This window comes from Cupressus sempervirens, chromosome 2 (genome assembly GCF_028749045.1).
Source record: "Cupressus sempervirens isolate cs-2001-9-10 chromosome 2, ASM2874904v1, whole genome shotgun sequence".
Taxonomy (NCBI): Eukaryota; Viridiplantae; Streptophyta; class Pinopsida; order Cupressales; family Cupressaceae; genus Cupressus; species Cupressus sempervirens.
Genome location: NC_143119.1, coordinates 180,803,115 through 180,824,659, shown reverse-complemented (window position 1 = coordinate 180,824,659; position 21,545 = coordinate 180,803,115). Strand labels below are relative to the sequence as shown.

Genomic DNA, 21,545 nt, shown 5'->3' with positions numbered 1-21,545 from the left:
CAAAAAGTCCAAAAAAAAAAAATTGTCACAAAAAGTTGTCTGTTTATTGTCAAACACTATCTTGTTGCCTCAAGCTGCTAATATCTTCATACAATCATCAAAATTTTGTTTCAAATTAATTGAATACCTTTCTCCCAAGTTTCCTTTGCTACTTTGGTAATGGTGAGCATTGCACACAAGGTATATGAAGCAATCTCAACTGCATTAAGGTTGGAGTAGGTGAAATTTACATAAGTGTCTTTTGCTTTGACACATTCTTCCAACTGTCTCTCAATAGCTTCAGAGTAATAGATTCTCTGAATTCTGATAATCTTCACAAAATTAGTTCTCTTTTGAGTTCTAGTTTCCTGATGTCTATGCAAACACCGATAACTTGTCCTTTCAAATGATCAACTTTGCAAGAGGGTTGTTGTATCTGACTAGTTAGAGCTTCCAGCTTACTCGGCTTCCCTTAAATCTTTCTATCCAAATCTTTAGAAAAATTATTAGATAAAGTACATTTGGTGTATAGTACCTTACCAAATTTTTGACATTTTCAAAGATCATTGATACAAGTATCAAGACTCAACAAATGATTTTGAATATTTTTACAAATGGTGCCAAAAAGATTAGCATCATGTAAAATTTGAGTCTTATACTCAACAACAATAAAAAAATTTGTAAATTCATCATCAAATGATTTTACAACTGCTTGAGCTCTCTGTTTGGGGTTTGCTTCAGTGTGTTTGGCTATGAGCATGCTATGCAATCTGTTAATCACCTCCATTAATGCTCTTTGTAGACTTTTGAGCTTTTTTTTTTCTCAAATAATTTTGTCAAGGATAAGATCAAGTTAGATTGATCATCACCATCACCTGTAAGGTTAGCAAGAGATATAGGAGAGGATGAGCTAGATGGTTTCACCTCATCTTCCTTTTATTTCTTCTCTGTAGCCTTCTTTGAATTTCTCTCTTCTTTTTCCTTCTCTTATTTTTCTTTCTTTTATGTTTCTTCCTTTTCTTTCTTTTCTCCTTCCAACTTATTCTCTTTTTCTTCCTCTCTCCTCTTTTCATCTTCTTTCATCTTCTTTTCCTCTTCAAGCAATTTCAACTTAGCTTCTTCACTCTTCTTCTTTTCTTCTTCCAATTGTCTTTTCTCTTCTTCAGATAGTCTCAAATGATCCTGAATAGCTTAGGCTCATTGAACAAATCTTCATCAATGTTAAAAGTAATATTTGTCTAGTCAATCTACATAGTATCACCACTTACTAATACTTACAAAGTTTTCTCTACAGTAGTAGGTTCTGCCTTTAACTCACTCATCATTGGATTGATGAGTGTTGTTGTTTCACTTCTTATAGCATTCTTTTCTCCTCCCATGAGAAAAAATGGCCTCATCTTACTTTTCAAGTAAGGTGCAAATTTCTTCATCAATTTCTTGGTTTCATCTTCATCATCTATCTTGCACATAGTTCTTAGCATTGACTTCCAAAGTTCCTAGTCTTCTTCATGAACTAGTGCCTTCTTAGCTACAAGTCTGTCATAGACTTTTTGATTCAATGCCTTTAATACTCTCAAGTTTCAAGTTATTAATAATCATATATCTCACAGTAGAGATATCTATTTGTTCCTTCTCAATGTTATTGCATAAATCATAGAACTTGTTCATCTATACAAAGTTTCCTTCATTGACACTGGCTATGTTGATTTTCTCTATCTTACATTTCCATGGTTGCCTTGTTTTACCTGATAGATACTTGGAAACAATGAATTTCATTGGCTATTTGTCTTCTTGATCCTCTTCTTTTTCTTCTTCATCACTGCAATCTTCAATTGTCAACAATGTCTTCTATCTTTTCTCAGGTCTAGTAGCTAGTTTCTTAACTCTTTTAGACTTGTGAGTTTCTACTAACCTTTTTGACTTCCTCTTGAGTTCACTTGGTTGCTCAATTGATACAACAACATATGGGATGTTCTGTTCTGTAGGAGTTTCTACAATAAGTACACCAAATGCTTGGCCAACTAACAGAGGTGTCACATACATTAAACCTTGTTCACCAATTTGTTTTAGTCTGGAGATGCTTTGTCTAACTACTTGTGATTCTTCTTCTGACATACCAACCTCAAGTAGTGCTTTCTTCATTATAGATGCAATCTTCTTATGAGATGCCTTTTCTAATGATGCCTAGTATGCTGACTAGGTTATCTCCTCACACATTCCAAATTTGTATGATGCTTTATCTATATTGGATTTCAACATTAAATCAATATAATTAATAGTTATATCATCGCTCAATTTATAACCTAGGGGCTTAAAAAATGTTTCTTGAGGTTCTACTGCTTCAATATAGGTTAGATCAATATCTACCATAAAACATATATATCATTCTTAAATCTATCAACAATTGCGAGGATAATTATGTATCTATATTTCATCTCATTCTAAAATGTCCTCATAATCAAATTTATGCTATCCAAGATTTTCTCTGTAGGATGTCTTCTACACATGTCTATTATCTTGTCCATAGTGCATCTTTCACTGCTCATAATATCTATAATTGATAAAAATAGAAATCTCTTAAGTACATGAAGGTAAATATGATTAATCAGAGACTAGAATTTGAATACACCATTCTTAGTTCTCTTAATTTTCTCCAAATTTTCAAGAACTTGTACTCTCATTATCTCACTTAAATTCACTTGTTATTTCTCAACACACATCGTGTAAGCTACATATATGAAACCTATTGAAAACTTATCATTTTAGAACTTGCACAAATAGAATATGCAATAATTTTGCTCAAGAATCTTACATTGTGTTTTCTGATGGTGCTAATCACCATTGCCTTACCGTTGTGAATTATCTTAGTATTACTTTCAACCTTTTTATTAACTAGTTTCTCACCAATAGGTACATTGCCTTGTTTCCTAAGACTAGTGACCTCATAAATAAGGTTGCTAGAGATTTCAACTACATCATCTCCCATCCAAATCTTTCCATTATGAATTCTTCTCAATATGATCTGAATCCATTCTTTAGTAGCAAGTTCATAGTAAAAAAGATATCTAACTAAGTCTAAGTCTTTTAGATGCTCATATCTAAGCTTACTAGTCATATTATGATTGAAAACAATTTCCATATCTTTGTTCATAAACTCATTTCCAATGGTTTCAAACTTACTACACAAGTAGCTTCCTACATCTTCCAAGAAAACTATGTTGTCTAAAGTAATTGATATGGCCAAATTAGGGTTTTCCTCTAGGGTTTTCACAAGAACAACCTTTAATTTTTGTCTCTTGATATTTTTAGCAGTTTGAATAACTGACATATCCATGATTACACCAAATAAAAATTTATCAAAGAATTTTGTGCAGAAAACAATAAAATACCTTTTTCAGAGTAGGGTTTTTCTCAAAATCACTTTTGCCAAATTGCTTCTGGGTGCTATAAGCTTCTAAAATGATCACAATGTAGAAATAATCAAGTTTTTATTCTATTTATTCACCTAGAACTTGCATTAATTGCATACTTTGCTAAATTGAAAAAAACTATTAATTTCATTTTGAAATCAAGTATCTGCTCAAGATCTTCTATCCAATCTTCTAATGCTATCCAAGGTTCACCATAGCTTTCTTTCATCATGAAAATGCTCCTCAAAACTTTTCTCCACAATTTTGTTTTGTAAAAACACAAATTTCATCTTCTATCATAGAGTAAACTTTCTTTGTTGTAATAGTAGCTCTTATTTCCTTCCTAGCTTGTTTCAATAAGCTCCAAATTTCAAGTGAGCTTAGCTACTTTCCAAACTCATTATAATACATCTTCTCTTAACCTTGATGCTCATAGACCAATAACTAAATAAAGTTACAAATTCTAGTGTAGTGAGCAAGTTTAATTCAACTTGGTTGAATCAAACTCGATTGTTGACTTCAATTTTCCTATCTCAACATCATCTAATTTTTCCTCTGAAATATCTAATTCCTTCACAAATGCCTCATTAAGTTCTTCTAGAAGTTCACTAACTATGATCTTCATTGTCTTTCTTAGTTTCAAAGTTTCTTTCATGATTCCTTTTTTCATTTCTAAAGTTTCTTCCATTGTTGGTTATATTTTGAAGTTTCTTCCATGATTCCTTCTGTCATTTCCAAAGTTCCTTCCACTATTTCCCCTATCCATTCTGTAGTACTTTTCTGTATGTTTGAAGTTGTTTCATAACTAACATACTAGGGTTTTTCTTCTAGGCTTCTGCTGATCAATAGGTACTTAACAATTCTAGGCTATGTGTCCAAAGTTGTTACTCTTATAACACACAATCTTCTTTATTTCTTCATAAGGTCTACTTTCTCCTAGTCTCCTTTCATTAGATCTTCTTCTATCTATAGGGTTAGTATTTCCAGACATTCTACTATTTTGTCTATCATTATCATATTTAGGTTTCCTACAATCAATTGCATTATGACCAATACCATGACAATTATGACTGTAAAATTTTGTAACATGATTAAATGATTTATTTGTACAATCTCTTTTCATATGACCTATTTTGTTACATGAAAATTATTTACCTCTAAATTCATACATAGTTTCCTTGGGAGATTTCACTTTCTTTGTTTCATTTGATTTCTCAATTTCCTTCTCTTGTCCTACTTCTTCAAATTTATTAGAAGATTGACTAGATTCAATCTTATCATTAGATTTATCTTTCTCTTTTGAATCAGATTTACTTTCAGGTTTTGCAGACATGTTAAATAAATAACTAAGACTAGTCTTATCATAGGTAGGCCTTTGTATTAACATTGATTCATCAAGCTTTTCTCTACTAGTATAAATTTTTTTGAGCTGTTACTTACACTGAGTTAGTTAACCTTTCACAATAGTATTGTACTTATGAAATTCTTCATGATCTTCTTTTAATGTTTCAAATTTAGATGTCTTCTTCGCTAGACTTGCTTTAAGATCTGAATTTTTAGTCTTCAAATCAAATTCAATTTTGCTAAAATAATTCTTCAAACTCAACTTTATATCGGTAATCTTCAATTCATGTTTCAAGATCTTGTACTTTGTTTTCAATTTTGACTATTCATCATCATTGGTTTCAGATTCAATAGTTTCAGGTTTGAATTTGAAATGTTCAATCTTGTCCTTCAATTGTCCAATGTATACTTTGGAGTCTTCATATTTATCTTTCATCTAATATTTTTCTTTAGTAATGAGATCAATTTATTCAAGTGTCTCTTCAAGGTTCTTCATCAATTGTTCCATATCCATAGGAATCTTACTCAAGCTGTTAAGCCTCTTTTGAGTAATTTTTCTCTGATACCAATTGTTAGAAATAACGAATATTGAGAGAGGGTGTGGTGGGGTGAATTAGTATTCTACAAACTTTTTTCACCAAATGGATATTATTAATTACTTTGAACCATGCATAAGAAAGTAAAAAAGTAATGTTAAATAGTAATAATAACCATGCATAAAGAGAACTCATAACACCATATTTTGCTAATTAAGGAAACCTTGGCCAAGGGAAAACCCTAGTTGGGATGATACTAGCTAGGTGATATATTGATATACGTATTTCCTTGTTAGAGGATGGACCCTGTTAGGAGTCAATGAGAAAATTTAGTATAAAGAGTCCTTGTTAGGAGACTTTGAATCCTTGATAGGAGATTCAAATCCTGTTAGGAGTTATGGTACAATAGATGCAAGAAGAGCTCACTACCCAAACATGCACTTCCAATTACATGAAGAGCTCATTACCCAAACAAGTAATTGAATGTTAAGTTCCTCAAATACAAATGTATAGATGCTATAACTTCTTCTAGGCTAATCTCTGACCTCAGTTTGACCTTGGATCACAAAATTAGGTTCTCAAAAACTTCACATATATTTCTTCACAAAAAGTTTTCATATCACTTTTCACATCACAAAAAGCACACTTAATCTCACAAGATATCCTTTTCATAAATACCATGCCTTTTCACAAATTTCTACTACGTTAGCTAAGACCATAATATACTTTTCCAACTTAGAGTAAACATCTAGGATGTCGGCCATAATTGGTCAAGTAATTATTTTGTAAACAAAATAATTCCTTTATGTTTAATTCCACTATTCTATTTCTTTGGTAAATCATGAATATTTCTTCTCCATATTATTTGTACTAATGTTTGAGGTTATACACATCATCATCAACATGTGCATTGTCTCCATCTAACTTTGCTAGTCATAATATGATGCCAAAAACATTTTACATATAAAACAATGTACTGCTATAAACCAATTTCATACTTAGACAAATTTCTCAGTACCAAAAGCTAAGTATCTTTATTTCCCAGGTTTACTACAAGTACATCATGTTTTTTCATTAATGACGATAATTACATCACTACCTATAGCCAATTATCAATAGGGGAATGGCTATAGAGATCATTCTAGATATTCATTTTTTCTTTTTCTAGTACTACATTGTTTATCAGTTGGGTATTGTTGGGGGAAGCAAAAGTATACTTATGTACCTTCTTTCATGGATTTATGTGGTTATTTCATATTCTTGTAATAAGTATGCAACAAAGCAACATATCTACTATTGTACAATACAAGCCTTGGTTTTTAGTTTGACAATTTTAGTAGTGGTCAATTTGTTGTTGTTAACCAATTTCAAATTCATTGATTTGTTCACAAGTATCCTAGCATTCATACCAATTGGCTGGTGTGTGATCTTAATTACTCAAGTTTTCAAGTCCTTCCTACAATCCTCTATAGTTTGGTAAATAGTTGATGCAGTGGCATGGTTATATAAAATTACATTTAGTATCATTGTTATGATTCCAATGGTTGTACTTTCTAGTTGCCTAACTTCCAATCAATGCAGACTCATATATTGTTCAATGAAGCATTTAGTATGGGACTTTAGATATCCCATATCCTTGCTGGCAAGAAGTCTAATCCAAGATACTAGCCAAGTAAGGTCAAAACTTTAGCATCTAGAGACATTTGCTTGAATAGACTTATGAATTCAATTCATCAAATTTTCTTGCTTAGAAAGATTGCTATTATCAGATTTAGTATATCTTCTCATGGCCAATTAAATGAATTTTAATACTCAAAATATAGAAAGTTAATGCTCTTTTAATGTCTGCATTTGTAAATTTATACAATTTTTTACATTAAAAGTGTAGCTAAATTCAAGGATGCATGGGTGGGAATGTTTCTCCAGGGGTTATTTAGATGCCTAGTACCCATCATGTTGTGTGAACATGGGGACGCATCAGAAGTGCTCCTGATTCCTTCTACTATTTTGGCTGCATTGGGCAAAAGCCACTCAGATGGCTAGAAACATTTGGGGATGTAAGTGACGTTCCATAGGTGTCCCTGAATAGCAAGAACATTGAAAAAATCTGTTATTAGGACAATAGGAACATTTCAAAAGGTCCTAGAATGGCAGGAGCATCCAAAAAGAAATATTTGCATTCTAAATAATTTATCCAAGTAGGAAAAAAGGCTTCTGCTACTGCCACCAAAAAGTTTCTTGTTATGCTTAGCCTTCACAATTTGAGTATGTTATCCAAACAATAGAATGCGATACTTAATTCGATGAGCTCCATAATTTGATCCTATCCAAAAAAAACTCAAACACATACACAAGACACATCATATAAACATCATTTTAATGTTTTCTCAATAATTTTTACATTTGTTTACATATAGCATTATCTTTGAGAGTGTCAATATTTTAGTAGTACCTTATTGTTTTGATACAATTATGGATTTGTAAGAATTTGGTATGGCTTTGATACCATGTAAAGATTTTCCTAAGGCAATAATTCATCACCAAGATCAAGAAGCTCAATAGATAGAACAATAGAGACTAATGATGATCAAATGAGAATCTCAATAATGATCAAGATGATAATGGATATCCAAAAATTGGATATGAGATAATTGGATTACAACTCAGCACATGTCCACCAAAGGTGGATTATCCTTCATTGAGCAGATGAGTTTGCATGATGATGAGAGGATAAGTTTACATAGGTGTATCTCATAAAGAGATGTTGTAGACACCATGTGCTCAATAAAGTTGCTAACTCTTGTGTTGTCAAAAATACAACTCATATGACTATGCATATTCATAAGTGTCTACATGATAACTAATATGCTAAATCATTAACCTAAGTAAAATTAAGTAAAGTGTAATAATAATTAATTATTTACACTAACACACCCCTTAAGTGCAACTTAGGGGAATGCACTTAAGTGCACAAAGCTAAATGCAAGATGCAATGTGGCTCTCAAGTATTAGGCCATGTTAGGTACCCATGTACAAATGCTATGCTCTACATACAATCCAATACAATGCAATGCAATCTCTCTATAAATTAAGAAAGAGGGAAAACCTCATGGGAAAAGCCTCCCCCAAAAAGAGAGATGAAGAAACACAAGATGCAAGCAAGGATGGAGTAATAAAAAATCCCCTAGTATGACATACATCTTCCATGTACAAGCATATATCCCCCATAAGAAAAAAAATACATGATAGTATCCCCACATATTGAATAATCTCCTGCAAGGATGTCATGAATACAAAAAAGTATCCAATGCCTACAAACAAAATTTCTCCCTTTAGGAAGAAGATACACCAAGTATAGGTGCAAGTATACTTCCCATTGTGGATAGGAAGATGGATGAGGAATCCATATATTGTATGCTACGGATGTTGCCTTTCAAGTCTACTCATATGTTAACAAGTCTTTGATGAATGTAGATGCCCCAAGCCAATCTAATGGATGCCCAAAATAAGGTGACAAACAAGGTAACATGTCCATGTATGAAAGTGAATCAAACTCTAAAGATAAGAAATCATCCTTATAGGAAGATATGAGAAAAGAAACAATGTAGCCTCCCCTCAATAATGAATGCACACCCATGAAAAAATCTCCTTGATGACTAAAGAAGTTGCACCATGAAAACTAAATGATGTTCCTCCTTGTAGGAAGAAGTGGTGCCATAGGTGTAGTAGAGAATGTTCCCCAACTAGTAGGAATAATTCTTAAAAGATATGATGTCTGAGGAAACTGGAATACAATATCCAAAGACTAATGTGTCTCCTTTGAAGTAAAAGAGTCCTCCTCTAACTGTTGGAAAGAAGTATCCACAATCATGTTAGTCTCAAAAGAAAGATCAAGTGGTTGAGGGTTAGAGTATTCCCTCACAAAAAGTGAAGAAGAATTCTCCTCAACAAAGAGAAGATAGATTTCATCAATAATGTCTCCTACATCTTCAATGTAAGACTCCACAAACAACACTACAATGTCTAGAAGGAAGTCATCCCATGAAGCTAAAGTAGGAAGTCATGGTGTTTTTTGCTACATTGAATTAGGAGTATCTATGGCTAGAAATGGATCAGTAGAAGCAACAGGAGCATTAGGAGGTATGATCTCAACCAAAGTTGTAGGTACCACAACTGGAGTGACTGGAGGTAGAATGTCCTCTGGTAATGGAGGGACTCATGGATCTCCATATGCTTCCCAAAGACACATCCAAAAATTATGAGGACTACTTGCCTTACTAAGAGGAGAAAAATATTCCTTAATCATATGGTTATACATAAAGCAAATAAGAAGAGAAAGATATCCCCAATTAGTATTAAGTTGAAATATCTTCATAAATAGATAAGGAAACACTTATGTTCTCTTAGATGGTCAATCATCAAAACACTCCATTTGTGATAGTTCTTTTTCGTCAATTTGAATCTTAAACCAAAGTGACACTTTTGACATGACTTCATGAGATCAAATAATGTATGCACCCCAAAAAATACAAAAAAAAAATCAAAGAAACCCCCCCCCTAATGCATGATTTGGTTCTTTATATTTAGTGCGATTATAATGGCCACTTGTCAATTTAGGGCTTAAGTGGACTTTTGATTTTACAACACATATGAAAATATATTATACTCAACAATATAACATACAAAATCTCTCAAGGATCTAATTACAAGTGCCAAAATAGGCAAAAAATAACCAAATTATGAAAGTGGTATGTCTACTCAGAACTATTCCAAACTGATACTAGATCTGGAAAGTAGACAAAAAATTATGCACTTTCAAACAAAATAACACCTAAATGTGTGTCCATATGAGCCTGAATGAAGCCTCTAAAGTTGTAAAAATTGGGATTGGCAATTTAAAAAAAAAATTAGGAATAGATATCTCAAACAACTTGCACCAATGTGTAGATCACGAAATTCCACCCCAAAACAAATAAAATTTCTTGAAATACGGAGTTTGTATGAAGTAGATATCATTGTTTGGAAATCACATCTATAATTAATTTTCTTGAATCGTCGTTGCACCTCCAAAAATTAAATGACTAGATTTCACATCAGATGTCCAATTTTGATGAAACAAAAGTCGATTTCGAGGTTTTTAGACCTTCTAAATATGATGCCAACATCTGATTTGCACCACCAAGCTCCAATCTTGACCTACAAAAAACTCTTTCAAATGTCTATGTAATGAAACTCCCATGGCTCTAATACTATGTAAGAATTTCGTATAGCTCTAATACCATGTAAGAATTTTCTTAAGGCAATAATTCAACACCAAGATCAAGAAGCTCAATAGATAGCACAAGAGAGACTAATGATGATCAAATGAGAATCTCAATAATGATCAAGATGATAATGGATATCATATAATTGGATTACAACTTAGCACATGTCCACCAAAGGTGGATCATCCTCCATTGAGCATAGGAGTTTGTGCAACGATGAGAAGATACATTTATATAGGTGTATCTCATAAAGAGATGTTGTAGACACGATGTGCTCAAATAAGTTGCTAACTCCTATGTTGTCAACAAGAAAACTCATATGACTACATATTACTAAGTGTCTACATGAAAACTAATATGCTAAAGCATTAAACTAAGTAAACTTAAGTAAGTGATAATAATTAATTATACACTAACAGGATCTAGCTAGTAGACATGGATAGAAAATCACTTTTGTGTAAGCACACAGAGCAATATATAGTGCACATTATATTGTCATTTTCCTCTTATGTGGTGAATTTTTCTTGTTGTTATGGTGCATTTTACATTTATAGTTTCTTTTCTCATGAAAAATTCTAGATTTTAAAGAGTGTCTACATTGAAATGGTCTTTTTCACGGTTCTCATCTTACAAAAGTTTTCCCGTGAATCAAAAGTCTTAAGCTTTGCATGTTTCTCCTAATAGAAACATGAAAAATACTATTTGTTGTTGCAAATGTGAGTATAATCTTAATCTAACAATTAAATCTCCACAGCCTATTTTATATACTCCCCAGGGATGCACCCCCTAACAATTTTCTTTTTTGGATCGATAAATGGTTGAAGCCTTTATATCAAATTAAGATGTTAAAAAGATAGTTACAATGTTCTCCATTCAAACAGGCACTGGTAGGAAATAACAAAGTAAGAAAACCTCAAGTCTTTCTCAAGACCAAGGTCCCAAATTATACTTAGATTAAAAGGGCATTCGCTAGTATATTCCTAAATAATGAGATCTTATAGTGTCCAATTATTAGATCTAATATTGACGGTAATAATTTCCTTTGCATTACTCAGCTTGTTTTTCAAATTCATACTTATGATGCTATTTGTGACTACTTATATCTCCTGAGATAATCTTTCTATTAACCTACATATCAAAGACACCTTTCTTTCCACAAGTATTAGTAATATTAGACCAACAAGAATAAATGAATAGATTCAACAACCCCCTAACAAATTTGACCTCTATTCTTGTAAGGGACATTTCAGGGACTTGGAATGAGTAGGAAATGTCACCAATCCCATCTCTAAATTTGTACTAAAATGTGAAATGTTTTGGTTACTTGTATTGTTCTAAGAAAATACCTAGGTACATTAGTGGGCAGCCAACCTCACCATCCCAAAGAAAGCTAGCCATCCCCTATAATAGCCCATGCATGTTTTTTTCTTCTCCTTTTGATTCTAGACACCTCAAATGAACCAACAACCTTCAACACTAAATGTAGATACTAAATAGATATCTTATTTTCTATTGGACAAGTTTGAGGACTATTTTAAGAGGGAGAACACACATTAGTAGATAATTTCAAAATATTGATTTCATTATTCATATTTAATAGAAGGACTTTCATAATTGTATGAAATCCTTTTATTCACATATTTCTAGTGTAAGAGATAGTTAAGCCCACAGATACACTTTTCACATTATTTATATCTCAGTCCATACAAGATTTTGCATTCTTGTGGGTCCCATAGGCTTCTTTGGCCTCTTGAATGTTATTAAAATATTTATTTATTTCTTCTCAGATCTTATGATTACACCTTTAACAAGACAAAGATCTTATGATTGCATGCCCTATTCACATGCAATTCTCTACTACTCCCAAAGAGAAAGCCCCAAAGGTCTTCTCATTGCAGAAGCCACTGGTGTTTCTCCCACCGCACAAGGGTAACACTACAAATGATACTCTATTCATTTATTATAAACTAAAACTTTGTTATTAATGGTTACTCTATGATGATAGTTATCCAAATACACTTGGAATATGGAGTGAGGAGTAGGTGGAGGCATGGAAGCCTATTGTGAATGATAAAGGAGGTGTTTTCTTCTATTAAATTTGGCACACTCGAAGGGCTTGACACATGGGTAAGTGTTTTTACAATCTACAAACTAATACTTCTTACATACTTGAGATATTTGCACTTCCATTTTAAAACAATTTCAATCTCTTCAACTGCATTTAATGAAGTTTTTTTGGTGAAGAATGACACCTAAAATGGGGGTAGAGCAAGGTAGCTTGTGCAGATTCTAGTGATGTATATTTGTTGCCTTATGTTATGTAGATTAATACTAATTTTAGCTAGCTGAAATTTTTTTTACCCTTATTAAATTATTCTCAATAATGCCGAGAAGTGTTAAGTATATACATTGAATGCTCATTGTAGAGTATTAACCCAATGGGAAAGCTCTCATCTACTCAACAAGAAAAAAAGATAGTAGGAAAAACTCTTCGAGCCAATGGAAATAATCTTCTAGAATATTCTACTCCTTGAGCTCTCACAATAGATGAAATACCCCAAATTGTTGATTAGTTTAGCATTGCTGCTAGAAATTTCAAGGCTGCAAGTGGGCTCTTACTAAACAATTCCTAAATTCAACAATTGATCAATGCCTTTATTTCCAATAATATTTTATATTGTGATCAAGTCTAGAAAGAGAACACATGTTTAGTTTTAATTCCATTAATATTTTATGTCATCTTAAAGTTTGGAAAGAGGTGATATATTTAGTTTTAACTCCATTGATATTTTATAATATTATTAAATTTGGAAAGAGGTAACATGTTTAGTTTTAATTTCAATGCAATTATGTTTAACATCAACATTTGCACATACTATCAAGGTTTTATTTTTTGACTTCAAAAAAAAAGGAATTTTGTTTATCATCAACACTTGAATAACCTATAAAAACAAAAATTTAATTTCTTATATTTAGACAATTAGCAATAATTATCATTGATACATGAATCACTGAAGAAGCAACTACATTTCATTCCCTTCACCCCTATAGAAGGAAGTTGACTTGATATTTTATTAGATGCGTATAAGCCCATATCAAAAGTTTGCCTCCTTTTTGTCTTGTATAAAATTTAGGGAGACCAATCCATGTAACAATAAATAGGTGGATGAATAAGCAACTAAATTTTTGTAAAATATTATATATTTAGAAGTTTTACAAGGTCAAAGAGAGTGATTAGCTTATGACTTTACCAATTTATCCCATATTTAGTTTTACCATTCCTAGGATGAAATTGTTAGTAGTTCCTCCAAGAGAATAAAAAATAAGCACCACAAACAATTACAAATGAAAGAGTTCTTAGGGAAGACTCTTGAAAGTTGAGGTTTCAATTTATCTCTCTATGTGCAATGATATGTTATGGGGTTTCACATGAAGGTTCACAAGATATAAATAATGTTACAACGCTCAAAATTAATAAGCTTCAACATTGAGCATTGTACCTACTCGTGTTTTGAAAAATCATGGTTTCTAATTACCATGATGAGAACAAGATACATCTAGGGATAGCTACTTCCCATCTCCAACATACCCTTTCAAACATCAGGCCAACTATAAGGCTAGACCCTTTTTCTACTTTAGGCTCTGCAAAACCTAGGTGAGTGGACCTCAAATTTACTTATATGGTACCAGTGCTAAAACATACGCTTGAACCTAACAAAATAGATAAAACCCTTAATATTTTAACATTTATGTAGAGATTTCAGACATGGAATAGCTAATAACATGGCCAAAGAAATTGCTAAGCTAAGTGAGGGTATCACATTTTAGTTCTTTCAACATTAAAGGGAAAGACATTTGATTAATGATGTTGATTTTCAGGAAAAACATGACATGAACAACATAACACTCTGATCTTGTAGCTGATTAGTACCTTATCTATTGGGAAATCCCACAAACCCCTAACATACATCCTTGAAAGTCATTAACATATCCCATTCATTAGGACTCCCTAATCTATCTATTCGCCTTGTGAATCAGACATCTGCATCTTTCTAAATCTCACACTCGACCTATCCCTTCATGAGATCTTCAATCCTATAGTGATGAATCAAGCATATACATAAATCCTTGAGTCACAAGGAAAAAAATCAACATATACAACCAACAGATTGCAACTGAGTTTCATACCCTTTGTTTACTAAATAAAAAAGATCACAAGCAACATGAATGGGAGACAAGATATCAAAATGAAGATTAATTTGCTACTGCATTTTCATTCATTTCTTTGAAACAAATACAATAAGATGTATGAAAATGAAATGTAAAAATGCCTCATAGATTAGAAACATTTTTATTCTTATTTCTTGTTGTTACATGAGAAATTGCTAATGAATGTGCTATCACAGTAATGAAAACACATCAAAATTGGAACCCATGGTCTCATAGTGAAAATTGCCAACCCTTACAATAGATGAGAAAAAGAGAGATATAGAAGAAGAATGGAATCTTGGAGCTGATATGGAAATGACATGTGTCTACTTGAATCTTTATTCTTTTCTATTGTAGAGCATCTCTCATCTTTCTATCCATGAAATCTGATTTGATTTTCATGATTATTTGGTAACAAACCCAAAATATCTCTTCTTCAATGATGAAAACCATTATAACACTAAAATATTTAAAATGCATCATGAAATCTAATAATACCTTGATTCAACTGATTTTTAGTTAACAAATTTTACCCATAACTATATTTTTACTATCTTTTACATTCACTCAATTCACCATTTCACTGGAAATCAAATGTGAACTTCCCCAACTAAATGAAACTAATAATTGGGTACCTAAGACAAATACTCGCATAAATTGAACTAGTGACCTCCTATGTAAAAAAAAACTCTAGAAATGAAAAGTTCATTCTCTCTCAATTCTGGCAATACATAATGCTACTATATTTTCTTACTAGAAATACCCAAAATCTTAAAATGAAAAATAGTCTCTTGCTATGGCTTCACACTACACTTCATATTTCAAACATTTAAAATATTCCAAAGTTTGAACTATAGAATAAATCAAATTTTATTTAAAAATGACCCTGCATGCATTAGTGAGGGAAAATAATAAAAAAATATTATTTTATGAAATTTGAATTTTTCTATAATTTTCCATTTGGGTCAAACTAGTTTGACCAACCCTAACATGTGCCATGCTTTGATTCATTGGATTATACTTTGTCATCTTAATCCACCACTTAGGTGCCATGTGTCACTATCGCATTGGTCATTTGTTTTGCCACACGGTCGCCACATGTCTGCCACATCATTGGTCACTATGTCACATGACAACTTAGCATTGTGCCACATCATCATGACATAGAAACGTCATGACATGTGGCACCTCTAGACATGCCAGCACCCTAATGGCATCACCACGTCACTGTCCTGTCACTGTACGATGTTAGCCTACCACATCATCGGTCACTATGTCACATGATGAGTTAGAATTTTGCCACATCATTGTGACATAGTGATGTCATGACACGTGGCTTTATCTACCACCTTAACACCTTGGCAAGTATGCCATGTCTGAGATCCTCTACCACTTGTCAATTTTTGATTCATTCTTTAGGCTACAATGTGTCAATTTTCAATTGTTCAGAATTCCACATCATCTTTGACATCAACATGTTGTTCAAAATTTTGGTTTGGTTGCCTCAAGCTGACCATGGGCCCATGCAATCATTCCTCACATCTCAAAAGGCATTGTCTTTTGAGACAACTATTGAGTGATTATTGGAGTATTTAAAGGACAAAAATTACTCTCACCACTTACATGTGGGATAAAATCCTTAAGAAAAATCTTCCTTTTGTTGGTCAAGATAAGCTCAACTCTTTGCATTTTTTTTACTAATCATCCATATTGCCTCCAATGGAACTCCCATCTTGACTTATTCTGCTCCAAGAAAATGGCGGTGCTACTACTTGATCGAATGTGAGGGAGAAAGTTTCACTTGCGAGCTACTATCTCCTTTAACCTTTTAAATCTTGCTTCCCACTTGTCTAATGGTAATTTATATTCTTACAGGAATTTCATACATAGTATGAAATGCATGTTTTAGCAACCAATCCTGAAACATTGGTTACAAATGCCATGAAGTGCCATTGAAAGAAGATTTTAAGAAGAACATATTATATTGAAAAGCCTTTATATGGGTTGGGGGCAAGTCCAAATAGTCATAGTGGAATATTTTGGACATGAGAAAAGTATTGACAACTGTCCAAACTTAGCTAGTAATAGGAATCAACTGCTTCCTTCTTTCAATGTTATCCTCACTCCTCTCACATTTTTGAGTAGCGGACTTCCTAGAAATATGGGTGTCTTCCTTTATATACTTTGTTCCAACATTTCCATTATGGCTTTCTTAAGATATGGTACACAACGTATCACATGGAGCAAAGGGTGAGTAGACTTGGTGGGTGACTACGCAGCTGAGAGGCTCCCTTATTCCTTGTGTTTTTTCCTCCCACAGCTTCAAGATGCTAACATGTGACTTCCTCTATCTTTTCTGCTCCTAGCTATTATAAACATTTCTTTGCTTTGGTGCATGGTTTCTCCTACTATGATTGTCCATTGTCTTCAAATATAGTCATACAATTGGTGCCAATATTTGCAAATAGTTGGTGAAGGGATATGGATGCTTTCTATTGCATAAGAAAGCCCAACAAATACTCCAATAATTGGAATCTAATATGCAATGTTGTGGCTGGGGATACAAGACATAAATTTTTTTCTTGCATTTCATATGTCTATCATTGCTTCAAGCAAGAGTAAAGGATATGCTTATGTGTATAATAAGGAAGTTGTTTAGTCAAGAATCACCTTAGTTGGAATGTTGAACACCTCATATCATCCACCAAGTGATACCTCCTTTGGTACAATTCAGATGTAAATATCAATTGACTTTTGTATAAAATTATCAATTTCTCCACTATCCTATGGATAAAACCAGGTTGTCTTCCCTTTTATAATGATTTTGAAGTCACTCGGCATGATGTAATTTTAGTGGTTTCTTAATTAAATTAAACCAGTAGTTTTAAAAATGATATTCTGCTACTTACATATGGATGGCTCATATCTACTTCTTGCTTTCCATTAGATGCCCCTACCATGAGATGATTGCCAGGCCATGGAGCTTATTCCTTCCCTTTTCTTCCCTTTTATGAGAGAAATCTACATTATATCCATCCATCACAACATGGGTGCAACTCTTAGAAGTGCAATTAACACGTTGGTGCCATAGAAAATAGGATGAGGGTTTTCTACACACTTTTAAAATTACAACCATATCAACACTTCTTGATAGCTTTTTCAATTTACCAACACAATTCCAAATTGAAAACTTTGGGTAATGCACACACATTTTGATCTTGGTGAATTAAAAGTTGTGGAAGCATGCTTAGAGTCTTCATTAAGAAGACAATATATAAATCCCAAACTCATTGGTAACTTTAATTGTAGCCTCAAATGCTAGTACTACAACCTTTGCAACTTTTTTTTCAGATTGCACTCTCACTTTGTTAGTTAGCAACCTCAAAAGGTTTACAAGGCCTCTCTTTCCAATTAGTCATCATTAATATCATTTCAAAAAGATCCTTAAATTTCCATTTTAGGGGTGTCTTTTCATGCCCATAGTTTCCTTCCATACTTCCTACTTGCCAATGAATACCATTTCATTCATTACATGCATAGCCTTATATATACCCTATTTATCTCATATGAAAGTTACAAACTAATAAATTATAATGATTAAAATCATTATAATCATTGCTTTTAAAACCAATGCCTCATCAATCTACTAAGACTGGTCGGGCCCCAAAGTGGGTCTAACTAATTTTGTTTTTTGTTTTGAAACAACTGGATTGTCAAATCAATCCATTAGTGACATGACACCAACTAAAATCAATTTGCATCATTGATTGAACTTTTAAAACTCAATTCACCTCTCTTTGCAACTTGTCAACATTGTGCGAGGAGGTCCTTTGACTAGCTTTAAAAATTGACAAAAATACTTGATCATGCACTGAAATCAAACATACTAATTCTCTATTTCACATCCTTGCATCATGTTGAATCTTGTCTCATGAAAAATTCTTAGTCAAAAGATATTGACTGTCATAGTTGCCTTCTTAGAACAACATGCAAGAAAACCTATAAGGAAACCATAAAATGCATTCAGATTTAGCTTTTAAAATAGGGCAAATGGATACTTGGGAGAATTAAAATTGGGGCATTAGTTCACTACCACGAGGAGAATATAAATCTTTAATTTTGGCTCATGATGAATAATTGGGTGAATTTGGCGAGCGGTCAAAATGGACTACTTAGATTTGTAGAAATTGAAACACTAGCAAAAAAGTGGTTTTCACAAATGGAATGGACCTAGGAAAGTGTGCTGATAGATTCATCAAGACTTTCAAACTAGTACACTTAAAGAATTTTTAGAGTAGAAATAAATAGTACACTCCATTTGATCTCACCTATCAAAAATTCATAGTTTAACATCTCGAATAAGGACACCAACCAATCTACACCTTCTGACACTAGTAAAACTTTACAAATTGCATTTGGAATCACATTTGAAAACTAAGGAAATAGATTGTTCATAATCTCAAAATTGGAACATAACAAATTTATGACCTCTAAAATGAAATGCAAAAGGGATTTTCTCATTTTGGTCAGCTAGGTCAAAGTTATAACAATTCAAATAATGCCTCCTAGAATTCTGAGCAATTCATATTAGCACAACAATAATAAACAACAAACTTTGAGGGGTTCAAAACCTAGTCAAAAAATATAAAAAAGACTTGAAATATGAATCATAAGTTCTTTGATATGGATACTAAATACTCCCAAAGTGGAAAGTCTTGAAACATTACTAGGTGTGAGATATTCAATTGCAAACAAGACCTCTAGTCACTGTTTGACACACAAGCAAAAATACAAATTTGGACATTGCTCAAAATGGAACTTCATAGAATGACTCAGAATGGAAATTTATCTTCATGGGAAAAGTGGATATACTAAATTTAAGGTTTCAAAAACATTAAGCACATCTTAGGCCTCAATAGATAGCTGGGTACACATGCATCAAAAAGTGCTCATAGGGCATTTTTTTGAATGGTAGTAAAAAATTAGGGCTTCAATTTTGAGTCCCATTAGTGGCTCTATCTAGGGATGCATGTCCCTTGTGGGCATGGAAAGGATTTAGATCTTTAGAAGAAGTAGACCACACACTTGAAAGTAAAACTTTTCTCTCGAACAACTTATTGAAACAAAAAACAACTATTCCTAGACTGTACAACCGATGGCGCCAGGCCACCGAACTTCAACAATTTTTTTACCTTTGTAATAGATCTAATTTTCATTTGAATTTTCATGAGATAAGCTAGAAACATCACTTCTATCAGCTTCACCAATTAGATTAACATCTTGAAACAAATCATTTGGAAAAACTAAATCTACACCTTCACTTTCATAACGCATATAAAAACTATGATCACTCTCTACAACTTGCTCATTATAAAAGTACTGATCAGCATGCTCAAATATATCAGATTCAAACTAAAAATCCTCTTCAATGAATGAATTATGCATACTATAAATTTTGAATATGAAAGCTTCATATTCAACTTGGGGAAAAAGATCACACATACCTTGAAATTGTGTATCCTTATGTATTATTGGATGGTATTCAAATGAACAATCAGACTTATACTCAAAAATGTCATCCATGTCAAAATACTAGACTAATCTAGAGTTCTCAAAAGGTTCTTTGAAATTAGCAAATGGATTAGTCATCACATTTGAGTATTCACCATAGAACTTGCTACAAGGTGCTTGCTGATCTTCAATAACCACTTTGTCAAACACATTGTTATCAACCTTATATGATGCAACATCATTATCACTTTCATTGCCACATCAGAAAGAATAATAATTTGATCTCTTACAGTAATAAGACAATGCATCATCATTAAACTTTTCCTCAACTAAATCTGAACATTCCATGTGCTCTTCAAAAAGAAGGTTAATAACTCCATGAGAAGGTCCTTTGTAGATGTTATGACAAGTGATGTGTTGATCAACATCAAACTCTTCATCGTATAGTGGATTAGTGAAAACCTTGAAACCCTTTTTAACATTGTTTTCACGAGCATTTCAACATATGAAGAAAAAGAATTAGAATCATCACACAAAGACACACCATCCATTCCATCAATGAAGCACGCAAAATATAGATCAATATTACTTGCATTGTCTTCATTAAGATGATTCAAATGTCTTGCAAACCAAATCACCTTTCATTTTATCAATAGGTGTTGATGCATTAACCTTAGAATCATTTTCATATTATTGATTACTACTACTTCTTCTTTGCAACTTTCAATCTCAAGGTGATTTTCTAAAATGAAATGTCAATTTGGGATTTAGAAATAGAACTCATACCTTCACTAGCATAAGAGTACTCACTTCCATCATTACTTTCTTCTTCCCAATTTGCATCAGATTCATATGAAGATGAACATGTGCTATCACTATCCTCCTCTTGACTCGAGTAAAAATTCTAATCATTATCTTCACATGATGCTTCTTCATAATATATCAAATTAGAAACTTGACATTCATCACTTGAAACATAAATTTCGGCCTCTCCATCCTCATAATAAGGTAAATATCTTGCAACACATCATGATTAATTATATTCTCAATGCAAAGTGAATCATCAATAGGAGAAGAAAAAATTGAATTTAAATCTTGCACATGTAAGTGATCAAGTGAATCCACCTTATCATCCACTACTGAAATACTACAAACATTTGCACTCTGTTCAGCAAGAACAAAATCATCTCTCATTTGAAACCAAGAAACTTCATCTTCACATGTCTTTAGTTCTAAATTTTCAACAAAATTATCTACAACAGTAGGGGTACCTACTTGTTGATCTGAATTTG

General features: G+C 32.6%; 1 pseudogene; it reads left to right on the top strand.

The window, feature by feature from the left end:
* LOC149571672 (callose synthase 12-like) overlaps window positions 1-6,937 on the top strand; it is a 32,646-nt pseudogene extending 25,709 nt beyond the window's left edge.
* The last annotated feature ends 14,608 nt before the right edge of the window (window positions 6,938-21,545 follow it).